At 31.8% G+C, this 19255-nt stretch overlaps 1 long non-coding RNA gene and 1 other non-coding gene across 3 annotated transcripts; one reads left to right on the forward strand and one right to left on the reverse strand.

Annotated features, from left to right (window-relative positions):
* The first annotated feature begins 10379 nt into the window (after window positions 1-10379).
* Window positions 10380-10486, forward strand: LOC112534936. The gene has a single exon (XR_003079156.1). It is a non-coding gene; the product is annotated as a small nucleolar RNA R71 (small nucleolar RNA).
* A 4925-nt stretch (window positions 10487-15411) lies between these two features.
* LOC112534929 lies at window positions 15412-17093 on the reverse strand. 2 transcript variants are annotated; one of them, XR_003079148.2, is made up of 4 exons: window positions 16685-17093; window positions 16171-16471; window positions 16000-16082; window positions 15412-15912 (listed from the first exon to the last, which is right to left on the reverse strand). It is a non-coding gene; the product is annotated as an uncharacterized LOC112534929 (long non-coding RNA). The 2 variants fall into 2 exon arrangements; XR_007214687.1 differs by having other exon boundaries at window positions 15413-15912; window positions 16171-17093.
* Between the last annotated feature and the right edge of the window lie 2162 nt (window positions 17094-19255).

Consider the following 19255-nt stretch of genomic DNA (forward strand, 5'->3'; position numbering starts at 1 on the left):
TAATTACTATGACCATGGAATTAAATATGTTAGGCTTGTTTTCTTTAAGTATTTAGTTTAGTCTATTTACGTTGTATGTACATTATTAGCTTGAGTGATTGAAGGAAACTGAGCATCATCATCTCATTCATTAGATTTGTGTTTATTGCTAAAACAAGAGGAATATTACGTATTGACTAGACTAGATATTGTATTTATCATATAGTTTATTAAAATAATCTCTTTTATATATTTACTTATTAGTTTATTATTTATTTACGAATTTATGATTCTCTCAAAATATATTTTAGAGCGTTTAAATTTAGTTTTACTGTTTTTGTGTTGATAATTAATCTTTATAATAAGTGAACTCATAGTTCCTTGAAAGATCGACCTCAAAGTTTTGCATGTCCTCGAACAAAATTAAAACAACAAAGCAAAAGAAATAATTAGAAATCATATAAGAGCTATATCTTAAAACTTCACAAACTGCATAGGTCATTAGCATTAATGTTCTTTAAGCCATTATACCCATCGAACTTATATTTACAATAATTTTAAATAAAATAAATCAAAGCTACCCAAATCTCTTTCCAGTAGTCCATAATATTCTTAGTATATTCTTTAAAAAATCTTGTAACTACACGATCAAGACATGCATAATTCATTCATCAACTAATCCTCTTTACTACTACAAATCAGGTAGCAAACTAGGATCTTGCTTCTTTTCTTTTTTTCCTATTCTTTCTTATTATTTTATTATTTTAAAGAGTGAACGCATTTGCTGCTTTTTTCTTCTCACTTTGAGCAATGCTTCTTGTCACGTGTGTTTATGGATTTTTTCCACCGCATGCTTACATATCAACTCAATTTATTTTTCTCCTTTTTGCTTAAACCTGAATTTAGGACTAGGTTAAAAGAATTGCATCCAAATAAATCACAGTCTTAAATCATTTTAAAAAAAAAACTTCTCAAGAATTATTATTTCAATCAATTACCAAAAATCAAGTAAAGTTAATCCATTTTAAAAGAAATTGCTGATAACAAAAGCCATATGGTATTTATTAAAATCTAAGTCCATCTAAAAATCCATGTAGCAAGTGATATTCTAATCAATAGCCAAAGTATAACTCAAAATTGCATGCTACACGTGACATATTTTTTAATTCAATAAGAAAAACTAAGCATTCCTAAAAAAATAAAAAATAAAATACAAATCAATCAATAAAATCTTCTCCCCACACTTAAATCTTATATTGTCTCTAATATGAGGCATAAAGTCACAAAAGAAATAAAAGTAAAGAATATGTAAAATTTAAACAGTTAGGAAAAGAAAGATTAAATCTAGTTATCCTTGGGTTGCCCCAAGCAGCGCCTTTTATCAATATTGTTGGCCCGACACAGTTATAATCCTCACACCTTGTAAATAGAATCTTCCAACTTTCTTTTTTTCATTTGTGCATTCATAAAAAACTTTCATAAAATGGCTTGAGTCTATACTCGTTGACCTTGAACACTTTATTAGTTCCTAAGCTTCTAATCTCAATTGCACCATAAGCAAACACATTAGTAATAACAAAAGGTCCAATCCAATGAGAATGCAACTTACCGGACGTTAGCTTCAATTGTGAGTTATATAATAAAACTTTTTGCCCAATTATAAATTCTTTCCTCACAATCATCTTATCATAAAATGTCTTGGTTTTCTCTTTCTTTACCACTTCTATCATTCTTTCCTCATAATCATCTTATCATAAAATGCCTTGGTTTTCTCTTTCTTTACCACTTCTATCATCTGAGAACTCAATCTCCTTTGAGACTCAATGCTAGCTTTAGATCCCTCCTCCAAAAGAATCTTATGCATGCAAATAGAGGGTCTAATGCCTTATATGTTGGCTATAGTCCAACCAATAGCTCTCTTGCGATTACAAAGCTCTGTAATTATCATCTCTTCTTGTAAATATATCAACTTGTTTGAAATAATGATTGAAAGTGTATTATTTTCTCCTAACTGCATGTACTTCAAATGACCTAGTAAAGGTTTCAATTTTACTTTTGGTGCCTGCACCACAGCAGGCAATAACTTTTGATGAGAAGATGGTATATCAAATTTCTTAACTTCATACCTCTTTGGAGCTAATAGCAATGACTGCAAAGCCATAATTGCTTCTTCTACTTCAAGACTTAGCTCTAATTCATTCTCAATTTGCATCAAACTTTAGTTAAGCACCACTTTAAGCTCATCTTTTTCATTCAAATCAAAAGTATATTGCACCAACTCATCAATAACATCAATAGAATAAACTGTTAGATCTTCTGCAGGATATTTCATAGCATCAAAGTTATTAAATTTAACAATGTCGCTATCAAATTCCATTGTGAGTGTTCCATGTTCCACATCAATCTTTATTTTAGCTTTAATGAGGAAAGGTCATCCTAATAAGATTGGTGCTGAACTAGATGAACTAATGTCTCCTATTCTAAAAATATAGAAATAAACTAAGAAGACTAATTCATTAACTTGCACTAAAACTTCCTCAACCATCGCTTCAGGGTATATGCATTAGAATGGTGAGCTAATTGAATAATCACTTTTGTTTTTTTTTTCAAAGGATCCAAGTTCATAGATGCATAAATAGAATATGGCATAACATTAATTGATGCACCTAAATTTAGCATGGAAAATTTAATTTGGATGTTACCAATAGTACAAGGGATAGTAAGCATACTTGGATCCTTACACTTCTTAGGTAATTTTCTTTTGAATAACGACAGACACATTTTCTCCCACATTGACTTTCTTATTACCCTTCAATCTTCTTTTGTTAGTGCATAAAGCCTCGAGGAACTTTTCATACCTTAGGATTTGCTTAATTGCATCAACCAAAGGTATATTCACTTCTACTTTCCTAAAGGTTTTAAGAATTTTAAAATCTCTCTTTCTTCTTTTGATTAGCTAATCTACTAGAAAAAGGAGGCACAATAGAGTTAGAAGAAGAATTATTAAGGTTTTGGGAATGTACTCCATCATCTACGTTCATGATATCAGAGCAAGGGCTTCGCTTCGAAGCGACGTTTTCAACAATGCTCTCCTCTTTTTCTTGGCTCTTCTTACATGCATCATACGTGATTTTTTCTTTATTTCTCTTACACTTCTTAATGTAATGGCACTTGCACTCTCTTTAGAATTCATTATTGTTTGAGATGGTAACTTTCTCAAACTTTTAGCTTCAAGTCTACTCATTATAGTTGCAAACAGACTAATTTGTGTATTTAAATTTTGTATGCATGTCTTTATTTCTAGTAAAAAATTATATAGTGTTTTTAGCAAGAGCTTTCACAGTAGCATTTGATGACATACCTGAATTTGGAGCTTGAGTTGCTTGAGAATGTTTAGCTTAGATAGGAGGTTGATATCGCCTTTGACTAGCTTGATTCCTATAACTTAAGTTAGAATGATCTCTCCATCTTGGGTTGTACGTATTGGAGTAGGGGTCATATCAACATTGTGGTTATCGTAGAAAATTGCCTATTACATTAGCTTGTTGCACAACTTCATCTTCTCACAAAGTTGCATTAGCTTGTTGCACAACTTCATCTTCTCACAAAGTTGGACATGCATCAGTATAATGTCCCGGGACATCACATATCCCACATACCTTTACTGCGGCTTGTACATTACCTATAACCATTTGTCTAACCAAAGTAGTTAATTTTGAAATTTGATGTGCAAGGTTAGATGAACTTACCTCATTCACCTTCTTAGGTTTATGATCTGATGCAACCAAGGATGCATCTAAGTCAACTAGTTTGGACCCACTAGCCTATGAAGGACCAATGATACGAGCAAGGAGTAAGAAGTTCAAGCAAGCTTTAAATTCTTACTTGGAGCATGCTTTGAAGATGGCTAATGATGGTGTTTTTTATGATGATGATAAAGCCTTGAAGATAGTAACATTAATTGCTACTAATGAAGCTTAGCTTCTAGTCATGGAACAAGGTCAAGGTCAAAGGTCAAAGTTAACAAGTCTTCCTAGGGTTTCTAGAAGCATGGGATGTCTCACCTAACCCTAGGAGGCAGCCGCCACTTATGCTTCTAGAAGGAGGCAGCCACATATCTCTTTACAAGATAGAGATTAGATAGAATTATTTGTTTCCTTATTGTTTATCTTAATTAGGGAGTTTTATTCTAGATTGGTTTATCTCCTAAAATTCTAAAGGAGGCAGCCGCACATTAGGAGTCTTTTAGGGTTTGATTTTTTATTACTTATCTCTTAGTCCTTTTTAGGGTTAGAATCATTTCAAGACTCTATAAATAGAGCTATGTATTTCGGCTAAAGGCATTAGATCAATACATCATTTTGAATGAAGTTAATTTTTCTTGAGTTGTTAACTCTTGAATTTCTTGAGATTAAATTAACTTGTTGAATTTAGTTTCACATCTACATATTTGATTAATCAATTAACTTTTCATTAGTTTCTTGGGTTGTTTGAACATTCTTCATCTATTTATAACTAAAGGGCTTAGTAGTTCTATTGCTAAGTTTGTTAGTTCCATAATCAATTGCAAACTTTCAAGTTAGATCTTGGGGCGACAATTCAAACTTATTGGTAAGGGTGCTTCCTCTTAAATAAGGAGAGCGTTTATCAGTTTGAGTTTCTCACCATTTCTCATCTTGGTGTTTGAACGTATCCGGTTCGAGTTTGTCTCATTTGGTATTAGAGCCAAACTTGTAAGATTGGTTTACTTTCTTTTCAATTAAGGGTTTGTTTTCTATTTCATCTTGATTTCTGTTCGCATTATTAAAAAATAAGTATACTATCTTCATTGCTGCCCGCATGCCAAGGCAGATTTAAAAAAAAAAAAAAGGAAAGGAACAGAAAACTAACCCTAATCGTTTGTGTTGGGTAGTTCTTGAAGAATTGATTCTTGATTGATTCATTCTGCAATTCTTTTATTTTTTAAATTGAATGGAGCTATTCTTCATTCTTGAAATTCTAATTTGAGTAATTTTTTTTTTGTTTTCTCTTAATAAGCTTTTCTTTTGGGTTAATTGAGTCTTGTTCAATTAGTTGTAAGCTTGTTTTGTTCACACGCTTATAATTTATTTTATTGATTCACGAGTGTTCTATTGAATTTCAGAATTAATAAATGTTAAGAGGTTGTGAAAAACTTATTTTTATGATTACTAGAATAATTTGATTTAATTTCTATAAGGAATTCAATTCTTTATGAGTGAAACACGTGAGGGAGTGATCTTTTCTTGTTTTGCCTTTGACTATAAGAAGCCTCCAAAGTATAACACTTGATCAAGTCTTTGTTCTTTTTTTTATTTTCTTTTCTAGTCTTTTGGGTTAACCATGTCATCTGAACAACCATTGACTTTGGAAAATTTAGCTTCTACATTAAGAGATGTACTAGAACATATGCAAAGACAATTTTAAAAATAAGATGACAAATTAACTAAGTTATTGAATGATATGCCTAAAACGTCTAAAGGGAACAGTTTTGATAATGACCTAGAAAGTGAGTCTAAAGGGTCTAGACATAGTCTCCAACCCAAAATTGACACCAATTTGGGTAGTATTAAGATGAAAATACCATCTTTTCATGGTAAGAGTGATCCTAAAGCTTATTTAGAGTAGGAAAAGAAGGTCGAAAGGGTTTTTGAATATCATAACTATAGTGAGTCTAAGAAGGTTAAACTTACGGTAGTTGAATTTTGTGATTATGATGCCATTTAGTGGGATCAATTGGTGAGTAGTCGTAGGCGTTATGGGGAACCCGAAGTTGGTTCATGGGATGAGGTTAAATGCATTATACGTAAAAGGTTTGTGCCATCGCACTACCAAAGGGATTTGTACAACAAGTTACAAAATTTAGTACAAGGTAGTAAGAGTGTTGAGGAGTATTGGCAATCTATAGAGACAGCTATGATTAGAGCCAATATAGATGAGGATAGGGAAGCCACAATGGCAAGATTTCTGCATGGTTTGAATAGTGATATTGCTAACATAATTGAATTGCAGCATTATATAGAGATGGAGGTAATGTTGCACATGGCCGTAAAGGTGGAAAAATAATTGAAAACCAAGAGCAGAAGTGCTGCCTCTAGCTCAAAATGGAGTAACACATGGAAATAGAACAACCAGCCCCCTAACAAGGGTCGTGAGGCATTAAAAGACATCAAGGCAGCCCCTAAACTTGATGTTAACACTAAGCCAACGACACAAGGTGACCTCAAATCAAAGAAAGTGAATGCTTCAAGTGTTTGGGGTATGGGCATATATCTTCCCAATGTCCAAAAAAGCAAACCATGGCAATTCGAAGTGGTGAAGTGGTCTTTGAGAGTAGTGAAGAATCCGAACCTAGTGAGGAGGATTACCTAGACACGCCTGAGATGGAGGATTGTGATGATGTGCAATTGGGTGAGGTTAGTAATGTACTTGTAACCTTTAGAACTCTTAATTTACAACCTGTTGATGATGATGCTCAAAGGGAAAACATATTCCATACTACATGTAAAGTACAAAACTATGATGCTAATTGTAGTTTAATCATTGATGGGGGTAGTTGTACTAATGTAGCAAGTGCTATAATGGTTGATAAACTTAAACTGCCAACTATTAAGCACCCTAAGCCATACACCTTGCAATGGCTTGATGATCAAAGTGGAATTAGAGTTACTAAGAAAGTATGAAAGAAGTATCATGATGAGGTACTATGTGATGTTGTTCCCATACAAGCATGTCATATGTTGCTAGGTAGACCATGGTTATATGATAGATCTGTAATTCATAATGGTCGAACCAATACTTATTCTCTTATAATGGATAGAAAACCGTATGTTTTGGCACCATTGAGTCCTAAAGAAGTTTGTAAATTACAAGAAGTTGTAAAGGACCGAATGGAAGCATATGAGAAAGGAAAACGAAAGTGTGAGAGTGCACATGAAAAAGAAAAGGTGCACAAGCAAAAGGTGAGTTGTGTGGAAAATAATGAGGGGCGAGAGCAAAGAGTGGTAAAAGGAGAGTTCATTGAGGGTTTGTGCAAGAATGTGAGCAAAAGAATAAGTAAGGCGCAAGAAAAAGTGAGTTTCTTAGTTAGAGAGCGAGATATGAGAAAGGCTTTGAGTGAAAATAGGCAAGTACTTGTACATATGTACAAGGAGACTTTATTTAACACTAATAACCATGTTTTGCGTGCGTGTATTGGAAAATTTATGGTAGTATACTTTGATGATATTCTGATTTATAGTAAGAGGTTGAATGAGCATGTCGAACATGTTCGAATGGTGTTGATGGTTTTGCATGAGAATTCTTTATATGCTAACCTTACTAAGTGTGATTTTTGCACAAACAAACTTGTGTTTCTTGGTTTTATTGTTAGTGCAAATGGAATTCAGGTTGATGAAGACAAGGTGAAAGCAATTAAGGAGTGGCCAACACCAAAGAATGTTAGTGACTTGAGAAGCTTTCATGGGCTTGCAAGCTTTTATAGGAGGTTTGTCAAGGACTTCAGTACTCTTGCCGCACCACTCAACGAGCTTGTAAAGAAGAACGTGAATTTTCATTGGGAAGAACAACAAAAAAAAAGCATTTAATATGCTAAAGGATAAACTTACTTCATCTTCTATTCTTTCACTTCTTGATTTTTCTAAAACTTTTAAAATTGATTGTGATGCTTCTGGTGTAGGTATTGGAGCTGTTTTAATGCAAGATGGGAAGCCAAAAGCCTATTTTAGTGAAAATTTGAATGGAGCTAGCTTGAAGTATCCAACTTATGACAAGGAATTGTATACTCTTGTGCGTGCACTTGATGTTTGGCAGCATTATTTGCTACCTAAGGAGTTTGTGATTCACATGGATCATAAAGCATTGAAGCACTTGAAGGGACAAAAAAAGTTGAATAAACGCCATGCTAAGTGGAGTGAATTCATTGAAGCGTACCCTTATGTCATTAAGTACAAGCAAGGTAAAGAAAATGTAGTTGCTGATGCACTATCTAGAAGGTATGCTTTACTTACTTCTTTAGAAACAAAATTGCTTGGTTTTGAGTATATCAAAGACTTGTATATTGATGACCATGATTTTGGTTCTATTTTTCATGCTTGTGAACATGGTGCTATTGATAAATTTTATAGACATGATGGATTTCTGTTTAAGAAAAAATGTCTATGCATTCCAATGTGTTCTATGTGTGAATTGCTTATAAAAGAGTCGCATAAAGGTGGCTTGATGGGACACTTTGGTGTTCAAAAGACCTTAAATGTCTTGCATGATCATTTCTATTGGCCTAAGATGAAATCTAATGTGAATAGATTATGTGCTAACTGTATTGTATGCAAGCAAGCTAAGTCTAAATCACAACCTAATGGGTTGTACATGCCTTTGCCCATACCTAATTCTCCTTGCATTGACATATCTATGGATTTTGTGCTTGGATTACCTAGGTCTAAGCATGGGCATGATAGTATTTTTATTATGATGGAAAGGTTTTCAAAGATGTCACACTTTATTGCATGTAGGAAAACCGATGATGCACAACATGTTGCTGAATTGTTCTTTAGAGAAATTGTACATTTACATGGTATGCCTAGAACTATTGTTAGTGATAGGGACACCAAGTTTTTGAGCTATTTTTCGAAGACCTTATGGGGTAAATTGGGAACTAAATTACTTTTCTCTACTACATGTCATCCCCAAACCAATGGTCAAACCGAGGTAGTGAATAGAACTTTATCACAATTACTTAGGACCATAGTTAAACAAAACTTGAGAACATGGGAAGATTGTTTGCCGCATGTTGAATTTACATATAATCGTAGTATGCATTCTTCTACTTAATTTTGCCCATTTGAGATTGTTTATGGCTTTATTCCTTTGAGTCCTTTAGATTTGATTGCTTTACCTTTGAGTGAACAAGTGAATTTAGATGGCGCAAAGAAGGCTGAATTTGTGTTGAAGTTGCATGAACAAGTGCGTGCAAACTTGGAAAGGCGCAATGAACAAATCACCAAACAACGCAATAAGGGCTACAAAAGGATGATATTTGAAGTTGGTGATTGGGTTTGGGTGCATTTCAAGCAAGAAAGGTTTCCTAATCAAAGGAAATCAAAGATGATGCCACGTGGTGATGGTCCATTTCAAGTGATAGAGCACATCAATGATAATGCATACAAAGTTGACTTACCTAGTGAGTATAATGTTAGTGCTACTTCTAATATTACTGATTTGTCTCCTTTTGATTTTGATAAAGGTGTTGATTCGAGGTCAAATCCTTTCAAAGAGGGGGGGAATGATACAACCAAGGATGCATCTAAGTCAACTAGTTTGGACCCACTAGCCTATGAAGGACCAATGACACGAGCAAGGAGTAAGAAGTTCAAGCAAGCCTTAAATTCTTACTTGGAGCATGCTTTGAAGATGGCTAATGATGGTGTTTTTGATGATGATGACAAAGCCTTGAAGATAGTAACATTAATTGCTACTAATGAAGCTTAGCTTCTAGTCATGGAACAAGGTCAAGGTCAAAGGTCAAAGTTAACAAGTCTTCCTAGGGTTTCTAAAAGCATAGGATGTCTCACCTAACCCTAGGAGGCAGCCGCCACTTATGCTTCTAGAAGGAGGCAGCCACATATCTCTTTACAAGATAGAGATTAGATAGAATTATTTGTTTCCTTATTGTTTATCTTAATTAGAAAGTTTTATTCTAGATTGGTTTATCTCCTAAAATTCTAAAGGAAGCAGCCGCACATTAGGAGCCTTTTAGAGTTTGATTTTTTTATTGCTTATCTCTTAGTCCTTTTTAGGGTTAGAATCATTTCAAGACTCTATAAATAGAGCTATGTATTTCGGCCAAAGGCATTAGATCAATACATCATTTTGAATGAAGTTTATTTTCCTTGAGTTGTTAACTCTTGAATTTCTTGAGATTAAATTAACTTGTTCAATTTAGTTTCACATCTACATGTTTGATAAATCAATTAACTTTTTATTAGTTTCTTGGGTTGTTTGAACATTCTTCATCTATTTATAACTAAAGGGCTTAGTAGTTCTATTGCTAAGTTTGTTAGTTCCATAATCAATTGCAAACTTTCAAGTTAGATCTTGGGGCGACAATTCAAACTTATTGGTAAGAGTGCTTCCTCTTAAATAGGGAGAGCGTTTATCAGTTTAAGTTTCTCACCATTGCTCATCTTGGTGTTTGAACGTATCCGGTTCGAGTTCGTATCATGATCCATCCTCATGCCAAATTGTTGAAAGTTTGTCGCTATATTAGTAATGAAGTTCCTTGTTATTTCCGGAGTTTTATCTACCAATGCACTTCCACTAGCAACATCAATCATACTTCTCTCAATAAACCCTCATAGAAATATTGAATCATCAATTTATCAATAATTCGATGTTGAGGACAGCTAGCACACAACTTCTTAAACCTCTCCCAAAACTCATAGAGAGACTCTCCATTATATTTCCTAATACCACATATCTCTTTTCTTATGTTGGTAGCTCTAGAGGTAGGGAAATACTTCTCCAAAAATAACCTTTTCATCTTATTTCATATTTGAATTGATGTGGAAGGAAGGTAATACAACCAATTCTTCGTCAAATTTGTCAATCAGAATAGGAATGCCCACAGCTTAATATGCTTTTCAGGAGCATGTTGAGGTTTTATTCTTGCACACACCACATGGAACTCATTCAAGTACTTATATGGATCATCACCTACAAGACTATGAAATTTAGGCAATAGATGTATTAGTCCTGATTTTAATTCAAAATCGACTTTTAAATTAGGGTATATAATGCACAAGGGTTGCTGATTAAGATCAAGAGCAGCCAACTCCTTCAAAGTCCTATTATTATTGACAACCATCTTTTCCTCTTATGAATTGCTAGATGAACTAATGGAAACTAAGTCGAGTAACTAGGGGATGCAACAATTGCTTGCTCAGTTTATGCAGATGTCAATCTAGCTTGTCATGCTGCTTTTCTTAATCTTTTAGCAATCTTTTCAATTTCTCGATCAAATTCTAAGCCACTATATTGAGAAGATCTAGTAATAAACAATAAAATAAAAATAAAAAGAAAATATAAACTAAAAGCAAAAATAAACTATAAAACTACTAATAAAATTAATAAAAAGAAAACTAGTCCTCAGCAACGGTACCAAAATTTGATACGTGTAGTGAGCATCAAGATAAATTACTGATCTCACCAAAACTATAGTAGAGTCAAGTCTAGGTAGAACCCTAGAGACTGATTCTTTATTAATATTATTACAGTAAGCATAGTTTAAAAACTAAAATAGAAAAGGGTTTTGTTGAATATGCTTGAAAAGGAAATTAAAATATAAACTAAAAAAATAAATAACTTTAATCCAAAAAAATTATTTGATTGATTTTTCATATTGATCATTGATGCCTAGACTTTATATTCCATTATTAACTACTTAACCAGAAAATTATCTCAAGCGAGAATAAATCTTAATCTTTCCTACACAAGTTAATTCAAACCCAACATCCAAATTAACTCTTATTCCTAATTTACTTGGTATTAAGCAATTCTCATATAATTAGAAATAGATTAAATTCTAAGAGATGACTAAGCTGATTAGTAACCTATCAAATGATGATTAATTAAATTGTTCCTAGTTTCTTTTATATTAGCACGTAATCTAATTGCTTATAAGTTAAGGTTCCAATAATTACGAATTATAATTTTAATAAAGCATTTAATTATTATAGATCTCTAACTAATTAGCCACTTATTTATAAATCTAAGCAATCATAAAAAATTATAGCAAAAAAAAAAAGATAATTATAATAAGAATAGAGTTTAGATTAAGAACTGTGTCTCACAAAGATCAAATTAATACAATATTCCGTTGAATTGAAATAAAGAAATTAGACACACATAGTGACTAGAAAAGATGAAAAGAAAATATTTTAGCTATTGTTCAAAATGTAAATGTTGCTGCCAAGATCCTAAACCCTAAGTTATAATGATGTATTTATAGGGCAACACAAGAAAAACCTAAAAGATAACTCATAAATGTGTTTCTTTCCATCTTTTACTTTATGGGAGTTTTATGACCTCATAGAAACCGAATCTAGGTTTGCATTTTTTCATCAAAGTTGTAGCTCTTAGTTCATTTTAAGCTTTTTGAATCACCTCAATCGGACCTCTGTAGCTCTAGATAAGGCCCAAACACTCAGACTGACAAAAAAAAAAAAAAAAAGCACTGCACAATGTCTAACTTCAACCCAATCTCATTGTTAGCAACCTGCTATGGAGTTGAGCCATTCATAAGAATTATAGCTCAGAAAGTCCTCTACAAAATCTATGAGGACCACTTTCAATTCTGAACCTTTAAGATTACGAAAGATCTTACTAAAACTAATGCGATCAAATTTGCATAATGCTGAATTTCACTATTTTCTTCCAATTAAGCACAAACTCTTTTATTTCATTCCTACATACATAAACACAACCTAATAACCTCTTTTAAACTTAAAACCAACATCAAAGCTAAAGATAAAGAGAATAAATATATTGGCTATTATGCTCTTATCAGTCTATCCTATATGCTCTCTACTACATATGTCCATCATTCTTGTCTTTGCATTTCACTTTATTATTCTTCATGAAACATTTAGTTTTAGGTTTCTATTATTCTTTCAAGATCAAGAAAGCTTTCAAGAAGTGAAAAGTAAGGACCAATCATCTTCCTACCTTGAAGACATTCTGGATCTAGAAGAAGCTTTATTTTCAATTTTATTTTTATGTCTTACTATTAATTACTATAACCATGGGATTAAATATATCATGCTAATTTGCTTTAAGTATTTAATTTAGCCTATTTACTTTGTATGAATCTTATTATTTTTATATTTAGTGAATAATTTTTTTGTTAACATATCATTATTAGTTTTAGTTGTTATTATTGTTTAACCATCATATTGATTCAGTAATAATAATTATTATGAGAATATTTAGGTTAAATGTATTAAAAACACAATTTTTTACTTCAATCTATGCTGATATAAGAAACTTTAGTTACAACATTAGCTTGAGTGATTAAAGAAAAAGAAATATTCCAATCTCATTCATTAGATCTGTGTTTATTGCTAAAACAAAGAAAGTACTAAGTAATTTGTTAGATTAAATACTATTTTTATCATATAGTTTATTAAAATCATCTTTTGTGCATATATATTTTATTAATTTATTATTTATTTTATAAATGTTATTATTTTCTCAAAATATTTATTTTACAAACTTTTAATATTTATTATTAAAATAAAATTATTATATATATAAAAATATCTAATATTTATAATACATCAATAAAATTCTTATATATCAATAAAAATTGGATACAAATTTTCAGAAGTCAACTTTACATGTGTGAAAAACAAATTTTAAATGCGTATGAGAAGTGGCTTCAAAAAGGCATATTCTTATTGCTAAGTGTTTATTAAAAATTACTTGTAATTATTTTATGACAATTCTTTTTATATGCACATATTAGTTTATTCGCTACTTCATAATATGGCCTTTGCACCTTTAATCCGGGGTCAAGTCTTTCCAAATAATATTTATGAAAACTTTATTTTATTAAATAAAAAGCCAAATGACGCATTACTTTTTCAGTCAATTATCAATAAAGTCTATTTTGTCTTGTCGTATTGAGCAGAGTCTTCCATCTCCATGGTATGCCCATCTCTAAATATCTTGTCATTTAAATTATGAGATAAGTAAAAAAAAAAAAAATTTTGATTCATAAATATTTTAACCATCTTCCCATTGATTAGTTATTATTATCATATTATTTATATATAATAATCTGAATTAAGGGCTTACAATTTCTAATTTCATGTTTAATATCAATTATGCTAAAAAATTCACGAATTTAATGAGATCTACCTAAAGGTTAAAAAATATTCATTAAATTCTAAACCGATATTATCAGGCATGAATAATATAATAATAATAATAATTTATCAAAACAAAAATAGTCAAATTTTTATGAATCGAAATTTTTTAATGATAAAATATTTATTTTTATCACAATTTACAATTATATATATTTTTTGTCTAAAATAAGACATACTTAACCATATATTTACTTTTATTTAAATAAGGCATGCTTAAAATTGTCAAAAAGTAAAACCATAAATTACTTTTTTATACTTATTTTTTTGAATTATTTTTAAACAATAGTATATTTGAGATCTCGAAATCGTTCAATATTATGCTTTATCACGACTTATAGATTAAAGTTGAAGTTCTTTCACATTTATATTAAATATGATTTATTATATTTTATATTCTCTACTTTAAATTCTAACTGAATAATTAAGGTTTTATTAAAAAAAATTTAAATTTTATAAAGTGAATGGATTTCTTAAACAGTAAAATCTCCAGAATATTGTTTTCATGTTATCTTAATTCAGATTGATTTAATTAGATTAGACCGATGAATGGACCTAATTGCTGATCACTCTAAATATTTTTATTTTGTTTTATTGTCTTCAATCCTCAGAAAATTCCCCAAATATAATCTTGGGACGTGACAATTGCAAGTAGGAAAACAAAGAAAGACAATTCCGAGGTGGTTGGTTAATCTAATCGTAGAAATGATTTCCATATTGATTTGAATTAAAAACAGACTTCAGGGAACAAAGACCATGTGGCCAAATACTCCTTATCTGTAAATAAATTTATTAAAATAGCTTCATATTTACGAGATCCACTGCAGTAATTAAACTGAATTAAGACGAATTTTGAAAATTTTGAATTTAATTTAATTTGATATTAACGCAATCCATAGTGAGATAAGAGATTGTCACAAAAATTTCACAATTTAAATTTTAATTAAAAGATATGGAAACTCTCAAAGAGAATTAAACGCAAAAGATTTGAATAATCACTACTAGAAACCGATAGTGTAATGACAGACTTTATTATCGGTAAACACATCAAATCCGTCGCTATAATGATCTAGCGATGGATGATATCTGTTGCTAATTTGCTCCTCGCAAGGACAAAATTACAAATTATTTCCGTCGCCAAATGTAGCGACAAAGTAATGATGGACAATCAATCGCTATTTGTTGAGCGATCGTTAATGTCCCTCGTGTAGTGACAGTTTTAGCGATGTTGTCCCACTAAGGCCATCGCTAAATTGGCGACGGACCTTCTATCGCTAATCTTGCGACGGACTTTCTATCGCTAATCTTGTGACGATTGTAAGGTAGTTAGCAACAAATTCTTCGTCGCTAATCCCTCACTAATTCGTAGCAATTTTATTTTTTATTTATGCTAATAAATTTATAACATTAATCTATTAATATTAACTAATTAATCAGATTTGACAGACATAAATAAAAAAGATAATATATAGAATATTGTATTATAAATTCAAAATTACTTATTGTAGTGTACAATAAAAAATATATAAATAATTAAAAAAAATTCTAATCTACAGGTAGGCGGTCGGCTGATCCTGGTCAGCCTGCTGCTATTGGGCTGGGGCCAAGGAGGACATGTCAGACATCAGAAACTCTGTAAGGACCTTTCAGATGAGCTGTAGGATCTCTGTACGGATATTAGAAGTCACCTCCTCCTACTCCTGGCGACGGACAAGTCTGTCCTTATCTAACATAGACTGCATCTGCTGCTGCACAGTCTTGATCACTCACGTCTCTAGAGGATTTAGGATGTTTGTTGTCTGGGACCTGGCAGTGGAGTTGTAGGAAGATCCATGGCTGAACAAAGAGGGTGCCTTAGCACCCATATCATAAACACGATGCTTCTTATCACTGCTTGCCGCCTTAAGGAATAACTCTATAGTGTCCAGCTCTTGTCGCTCTGTGGATCCTTTATCTCGCTGAGAAGCAATCTCTACCAGCTAATAGTATCGATCTTGAAAATACAAAATTTAAATATTAGAAATAATATAATTTTATGAAAAAATTTATACACATAAATTAAAATTTTCCTTTGTCTTACAATGACATCCTAAGAGCGTCGGTCGATGTACTGATGGCCGCCATTTGGTGTTTGAGGATCGGGCTCTCAACCTAACTCACATGCTTGATGATACATTTAAAAAGCAGTAATTTTAACACTTAAAATGCTAATTAATAAGTCTATATAATTCAATTTAAATTGATAACGTACCATCCTCCTAGCTTGCTCAACCATAGATATCGAACCCCAATATGGAGTGACGGTCTTGATCCCTTGCCCCTAGTCTCGCTGCGTCAATTCCTAGAGACAACAACACATTTCCTTTGAAATTGCTCAGAGGACCAATAAGCCATCTATGTACTCCATACCTCCTCTCGGACCCTATTTGATCTCTGACCCTTGGCCCTCCACTTGTACAATCTATCATTGTACTGGATGCTAGCCTATTCATACCACCTCTAATACACCATGGTACCAAGTCGAGGATCCCAATGCCAGATCTTTTCCAATTCTTAAAAATAAATAAGTTAAATCAATAATTTATATATATAAGAATTAAAATAGCTGATAATAAATAATTTACTTTGAACTTGTATGGTGGATGAAGCAACATGTGACTAGATGAACTGGCTACTACACCAAAAGTTCAGAAATTTAACAAATTAAGATAATACGGTAAGTAAATTACAGAACTAAAATCCTTATTGCTATAATATAAAAGTACTTTGCTGGATCAATCTCGAGGAGTCATGGCCCATATCCAATCGTCTTATTGATGGTGGGTGATGGTAGTCCAGTCGCGCCGGAAGCCTCAATCGTTGGACTCCCAACACCTGTACCACACGATGACGTCTCTGGAAGCTGTAGGTGTGGGGTTGGTGGAGTAGCAGCCATATATTTCTCTGAAGTTGTGTGGATGGTTGAGTAGCAGCCGGAGCTATCCCGGAGGAGCTGATAGAGACATAGTAGATGGTGGTGGAGTAGCAACCGGAACTTTCGTTTGCCCGACTTTACACATCAAAATATATATAGGCAAAATAATTTAACAGACATAAACTTCATCAAATAAAATTCATTAATAACCCTAAAATACAAAAATATTAATTAAATTTATGTAATGGAAGTGTCCACTGCAATATTAATTAAATTTACATAATGGAAGTGTCCATTGTATTAATTTATCTAATATGTTTTCTCATATTTAAAAAAATGTAGCAACTTAAATTATAAAAAAATACATCAATTTTTTTAAAAAGAAATATAGCAAATTCTAACTACTACACATATACAACAAATAATATATCTACTAATTATATTAAAATATAAAAACACATAAAAAGGAGTACATCAAACTAAAAAAACTACAACAAATTAGATTTAAAAAAGTACAGGAAATTCTAATTACTAACATATACAACAAATAATATATTTACTAATTATATTAAAAATATTAAAACACTTAAATATACATCAAATTTAAAAGATACAGCAAATTAGATTTTAAAAAAATGCAACAAATTCTAAGTACTACACATACAACAAATAACACATTTACTAATTATATTTAAAAATATAAAAAACATAAAAAATACATCAAATTTTTTTTTAAAAAATTGCTTCTAATTAAAAAAATAACATATTGGATTAAAAAATACAACAAATTATAGTTACACATATACAACAAATAATATATTTACTAATATTTTAAAAAATAAAAAAACGCATAAAAAGAACATCAATTTTTTAAAAGAAAATATAGCAAAAAATAGAAAATAAAAAATTAATAAACTATTAATTAAATTACCTCTAAAAGCTTTTAAATTTCTCTTCTTCTTCTTCTTCTTCTTCTTCTTCTTCTTCTCTTCTGTAAACTGAGTTAAAAATTTTAAAATAAAAACGATTCCTTGACCTCAGGAGAGATAGGGTGCTTCTTCTTCTTTTTCTTCATATGCAAACTCTTCCTTCTTCCTCGCGAAGCTCGACAAAGAGAAAGAGTGAGAGAGAGGAAGCCAGAGGGGTTATAGAGAAAAGGGGAACGGGTTAGGGTCTAAGAAAACCTTATGGATTTGGTTTGAGAAAAGGAAATGGGGGGAAGAAAAAGCTGCTATCTAAAATTTTATTCTAGTTTAGCGATAGACTAAGTCTGTTGCTAACTGAGATTTAATGAAACATAATGTTTCTATAGTTAGCTTGCGATAGATTAGCAATAGAAACAAATCCATTGCTAATTTCAAACCAATAGCGAAAACTCCCCTTTTTAGCGATGGCTACATATCCGTCGCTAGCTGTAGCAAATTCCTCATTATGTTTGTCACTATTTGGTAGCGCCAAAATTTACGATGGAAATTGTGATTGATACCATCCATCACTAATTTCTATTGCTAATCCGACGCCATTTCATCACTTTTTAAATCTATTTTCTCTCTCCTTTTCCGTCGCTAGTCCCTTTCTATTTTGTCGCTATTGGAGACAGATTGAGTCCATCACTAATATTATGTTGCTAAACTGTCAAATTCTAATAGTGAATATCTAATGAAAGATGGCAAAAAGTCTTTATTATGACTTCTAAAATATAAAATATTTATAGGGTCTCAATCATTATTGAAAAATTTGGAAACAATAACAATTAAAATAAATATAGTTAATAAAAAATCCAAGAAATCTATATGTTTTGCATAAGACTAGCTCCGGCCAAGAAAAATCATCAGAATTGACCGTAGAGCCAGTCAACCACAAAACTCATCCCCTCTTCAATTCAGCATTGGTTGATGTATGGCACAACACAGGTTGGAAAACTGGTCGAGGATAAGACTTCCCTCTAAGGTATAATAGTTGTTTCAATTTGCAAACAGAATCAGTTGTTGGGCTAGTTCAGAACATAATCCATTATTCACTCTATTTGAGAAGAACTTGACTTCAAGTTATGATTAATATATGCAAGCGTCATTCTTATTACCTAATTTTTGCTCCTCCATTATGTAAACCCGATGATGAGACTAGGATTAGTACGTTAGAGTGAATTTTAAGTAGCAAAGCGAAGAAAGCTCTGAAAGGCACCTAAGAATAATGAAAACCTCTAGAATGAACCATCGAGATAGAAAGAATCCTTAGAAACCTTTAAAAAACACAAAATCATAACTCGAAAACCTCGTATGGCTCAAAACCTTAATGGACTAGCTTAAACCTATATGGGGTAAGGTCAAGTCCATGTGGCTTAACTAAGCCCATGTGGGGTTAGCCCAAAGCTAAGCCCACGTGACCTAGGCGATAAGCCTATATGGGTTTAACATCTAGA

The sequence above is a fragment of the Ricinus communis genome, chromosome 2 (genome assembly GCF_019578655.1).
Source record: "Ricinus communis isolate WT05 ecotype wild-type chromosome 2, ASM1957865v1, whole genome shotgun sequence".
In the NCBI taxonomy this organism is placed as follows: Eukaryota; Viridiplantae; Streptophyta; class Magnoliopsida; order Malpighiales; family Euphorbiaceae; genus Ricinus; species Ricinus communis.